Raw genomic sequence first — 5,224 nt, 5'->3', positions numbered from 1 at the left:
GGTATTACTGTGCTCAATTGGCCTGCCAACTCTCCTGACCTGAACCCCATAGAGAATCTGTGGGATATTGTGAAGAGAAAGTTGAGAGACGCAAGACCCAACACTCTGGATGAGCTTAAGGCCGCTATCGAAGCATCCTGGGCCTCCATAACACCTCAGCAGTGCCACAGGCTGATTGCCTCCATGCCACGCCGCATTGAAGCAGTCATTTCTGCAAAAGGATTCCCGACCAAGTATTGACTATTGAGTGCATAACTGAACATAATTATTTGAAGGTTGACTTTTTTTTGTTTGTATTAAAAATACTTCTTTTATTGGTCGGATGAAATATGCTATTTTTTTGAGACAGGAATTTTGGGTTTTCATGAGCTGTATGCCAAAATCATCAGTATTAAAACAATAAAAGACCTGAAATATTTCAGTTGGTGTGCAATGAATCTAAAATATATGAAAGTTTAATTTTTATCATTACATTATGGAAAATAATGAACTTTATCACAATATGCTAATTTTTTGAGAAGGACCTGTACTACATCACAGAAAGTGCTGGAAATATTTAAGTTCTCATCTTGTTTTATTTCAGACTGTAACGAGTGGAAATAAGGTGTGGCCCCTTTAAAAGCTGCGCTCCCTGTTGAACTGTCTGCAGTATTATATTGTATGTGCATGCGCCTCGAACACCCCATGTGTGCGGGTAGGCATGTGCCGGTATCAAATTTTCATGCTGCGGTTAATTGATTGAGCTTTTATCACGGTATACGGTATTATCACGAATATTTAATTGCTCAAGAGAAACAGATGGATTGTGGGTATCTAAAAAAACAGCAACTTGCATCACAATGTGTAATTGTGATTGTGATTGGTATCTAAACAATTTTATTAAGTTTAGTGACAACATGTTACAATGTTTACATGGTACAATGACTGGTAGGCTACTGTTTGTATTATTCAATTAAATTCTTGGATTTGATTTCAATCTTAATTCAATATTGACTCATTTAGATAAATATTAGGTAGGCTGCAGTCTGGATGTTAATTTTTCTCAAGAAAAAAATATATCTCGCATAATGCTGTAAACATACAGAGAGAAATGAAATACAATGCGGTTTTCATTATAATAACAATTATGTAATGACAAGTAAACATATAATAAATATGTAATATAGTGCACATATTTAGCAAGATACTCCTCGCTGTACTGTATTTTTAAATAAAAAGTAACTGATGATCGGTTTACTTGAACTGAGGCGCAGCGATCTGTCACAGAACCTAAGAGCTGAATGGTTGTTGTTTTTTTATATCAAAAGTAACCTGCTCTGTCTAGTCTGTCGGTGTCAGTGTCCTCTTTGCTCCGCGATTTTTCTCTGCGTGAGAGTGTGAAAAGTGTCAATTGCGTAAAGCGCCTTTCAGACAGGATGCGGAATGCGCTGCACTGGCCGCTGGGTTCAACGTTGCCCTTCAGATACAACGCGATTTGCTATTTTGCAAATAAAATTTGAACTATTTTGAACTTTGACCCAGGCGTGCTTTGGTCGACGCAGCAACAAAACGTCCCCGCGCGTGTTCCGCGTCCTGTCTGAAAGGCGTTTGAGTCTCAAGCTGAATGCGTGAGAGTTGGCAGCCCTACAATCGTCGGCAGCGTTCCTCCTTCCGCCATGCTTTTACTCCATGTGAGGATTGTTTACATTAGACTAGAGTGCGCACTGCGCCGCATGCACACAGTGCTTATACATGTGGGGATTGTTTACATCAGAGTGCGCACGTGTTTTGCGCAGCATATACGCAGTGTTTAAGCGGTTGATGGAAAATAAGCTAATGCGCGTTCTAAAAGTCTAAATTCGAATCTATTATTTTTCATGGTATTTTGAAGTGCCCGCGATAACAATATCGTGCATATTCATTACCGCGATTTATCGCATTACCGAATACCAGCACATGTCTATGTGCGGGTAATTTCTGTTTGATGCTACTTCTTTTATCTTATTTTGTTTATTAAGTAACGATGTGGACGGTAGAACGTGTGACAGACAGTTATACGAGTTCGATTTGGGAATAAAGTGCGAGTTGTGAGATGCCAATCGCCTCCGTGAGTCTGTCTGGCCTCTGCAATAACTTCAGCTGTGAGCTATCCCTATTTTTCTTCCCGACACAACGCGTTACAAGACCTTAATAAACACATCAAACTTACAAAACATTGATGAGTCAAACCAGTTCTGTAGCTTTACTAGAGGAATATGCTACAACTTCAGTAAAAATGAATAAATGAAATATTTAAAAATAAAGTGTGCTCCTGTCTTACAGCTTTTCGATGATGTTCACGTCGCGTAATTACGTCACTTCATAACGTTCCCATGGCAACAGGGGGAAACGGCTGCTCTTGTGTGAAGCAAACGCAACATTTTCCAACTTTCTGCTAAGATATATGTGACTTTTGTGCGACGAAAATGCAGGGATTATGAAATCATGCAAGCTCCGGATATTTTGCACGGAAATCAGCAATTTATGCGGCGAAATTGAGGAGTATTTGAAAAAATGCGGCCCCGCATGAATATGCGGACTTTGGCTGATTATGCATTGAATTCAGCGATCGCATAATCGCGTTTTTCTGGAGGGACTTAATCCTCTATCCAATCAGCGCTAAATCCAGTAATCCCTAAGAATGTCAGCATTTGTCCCACTGTTTGTGGTTGTGGTGCTTTGCTTATTCCTTCTAGTTGGCTGGGTGATATTGCCTTTGTTTGGTGTGCAATCAATCGGCCCAAATATTCAACTTGAGGCAGGCAATATTGCAATTTTTTTTGGCTTTGTTGCCTCCTTCTGTTAATTTGGTCAGCACTTTGACTGAGTCCTGATGGCACTGTTCCAGCGTTGTTAAACAAATTAGAAAATCATCCACATACTGTATCAATGTGCTATCAGGTCTTAAGTCTTCCAGATCTAATTTCAAAACTTGGTTGAAAACATGAGGTGTGTTTAAATCCTTGGGGCATTCTAGTGCATGTATACTGTTTACGTTGGTAAGTGAAGGAAAAAAGGAGTCTGCTTTCTTCCGCTAGTGTAACACTGAAAAATGCAGAACAGAGGTCAATCACAGTGAAGTAATTAGCAGCAGGTGGAACATTTGTCAGTAGCGTATGCGGATTTGGAACCTCCGCTGGCCAATCTTCAACTACTTCATTAACTGCTCTTAGGTCATGCACTAACCTCCACTTTGACTTGTTGGCTTTTTCAACTGGTAAAATTGGGGTATAACAGTAACTAATTGATGGGTGTAATAATGGGTGTAATCCATTATTATGGGTGTAATAATAATGGATTACACATAATGGGTGTAATCTTGTCCTCTATTTTAACCCGCAACATAGGTTCTTGGTCAGCATTAGATGATAGCATTGGCATCTGACTCCTCCCCATAGGATTCTCTGGGCATCCCTAGTATCCTTGATCTGGACCACGCAATGGATTGACCGGTCCTGAGTCTTGGTGCTGTTGATTCTGAGTTCTCTGTTGCCATGGTTGATTCATCTGACCTTGCGACTCATCTTGAGGCCATGGGCTAACTGGACAGCATCTCTTGGTATGTCCAGGCTGGTTGCATCCCCAGCACGTGACTTGTTGGTCAGGGTTTCTCTGCTGGTTGTTGTATTGTCTTCCTCTTCCTGGCATTGTTCTGTTTCTGTTGTCTTGGTGTCCAGGAAGGTGCATTCGGTTGTTGTGGGTTTGCTGCGTTTACTGGCACATTCTGACCCATGTTGACTGGTGCTTGCTGTATGACTTGTGGCGCTTGACTTGGTAGATTCACAGCAGCCATCACTGCAGACTAATCTTCAGCTTCTTTTACTGCAGCCTGAACTTTCTTCTTTTTGTTAATCAGTTCATCCAGTTGTAGCTGGGTCAATTTTCTTTGAAGCTCTCTTTCTTGATTCTTCAGCTTTAGTTAATTCTTCCTGTACTGTTCCACTGCATGAGCCACATGGTCGCTGAACTCTTTTGATGTCTTTGAGCCCAACCCGACCACATCTTCCAGTTTGGCTTTTACAGAGGGAGGCATGGCATCAATTATAGCAGATCTGAACAGTGCTGTTATTACTGGATCTCGTTCAGGGTCTCTCTCCAGCTCCTGCTTCCATTTTCTTGACTGTCTCTGAACATAGGTGACTGGGTTTTCTTCATCTCCTATTGGTTCCCCTTTTAGCATCTTTGGATCCATCTGAGTTTGATACTGTTCTCAAAGAGCCCGCCATATTGCAGCTCTGTGCCTGTCCAATGGTGTGGCATCCATCCTTGTCGAATCGACTGCACCTCCAAGTCCAGAGGCTTTAAGGATTTCATTAGTCTTTGCACCTCCAACTCACTTTGCCAGCAGGGCCTTGACATCTCCGATGGCTAGAATCTTCCCCATTGTCTCTTCTTCCAACAGTCTGATCCATTTGCCAGCCCCTTCATGTAGGTCAGAGAGGAGGGGTTTCAGTTCTTCCAGATCTTGTCCTGACCATGGCACGTACTGTCCTTGATGTCCTTTGATCAGGATGGGGCATTGTAAGGGTCCTTCTTCCAGTTGTTCCTCTTCGTCTTTATATGTACTCAGTTTGCGTGCTGGTATCTCTCTCAAATTGTCTCCTCTTCTCCAGTGTGGTTAGCTGTGGGGTGCTTCTTCTAAAAGGAGGGTTCCAGACACATGCTTGTATTCCTTGTGAGGGCCAGCTGAATGGGATCTTCGTCTTTGATGTTCTTGGAGTCTCTGTTGGTCTTTCTCCATGGAGTCTTTTAGGATCTGTCGCATGACTTCGGTTTCTCGTTGTATCTGTTCTTGAGTTATCAATATCTCTCTTTCCATTTCTTCCCGTTCACGTTCAAACTGTTGGCTGTCAATTTCCATTCTTCTTTCCATCTTTTGTCCAAGTTCCTGCAAGGGCTTGCTTGCGTGGCAGTATGGGTTAGACAGAGTGGGGCTTCTGTGTGTGCTGGTTAGATGTCTCATGTCCAGGTCACTGCTCTGACTTCCCCCACGACTCACGCTGTCCCAACCTGATAGATATTTGGATTCACGCATGCCTGCAGCCTCTACTCTTCTGTAGTCTTGTTTTATCTCTTTCTCTTCTTTCTCCTCTACATCATCTTGTTCTTCTTCTTGATTCTCATCCTCATCTTGTTCTTCTTCTTGATTCTCATCCTCAAAGTTTACCTTGCCTCTTATAGTCACTTTTCCAGACACTAGTGGCAG

At 42.1% G+C, this 5,224-nt stretch overlaps 1 long non-coding RNA gene across 1 annotated transcript; it reads right to left on the bottom strand.

Annotated features, from left to right (window-relative positions):
* Positions 1–1,992: 1,992 nt before the first annotated feature.
* On the bottom strand, positions 1,993–2,427 carry LOC130085437 (uncharacterized). Its single transcript, XR_008807150.1, has 2 exons — positions 2,320–2,427; positions 1,993–2,101 (listed from the first exon to the last, which is right to left on the bottom strand). It is a non-coding gene; the product is annotated as an uncharacterized LOC130085437 (long non-coding RNA).
* Between the last annotated feature and the right edge of the window lie 2,797 nt (positions 2,428–5,224).

Source organism: Rhinichthys klamathensis, unplaced genomic scaffold (genome assembly GCF_029890125.1).
Source record: "Rhinichthys klamathensis goyatoka isolate OS25496 unplaced genomic scaffold, OSU_Roscu_1.1 h1tg000079l_1, whole genome shotgun sequence".
Lineage (NCBI taxonomy): Eukaryota > Metazoa > Chordata > Actinopteri > Cypriniformes > Leuciscidae > Rhinichthys > Rhinichthys klamathensis.
Note: the sequence above shows the minus strand (reverse complement) of the source record. Positions and strands in the feature narration are given on the sequence as shown.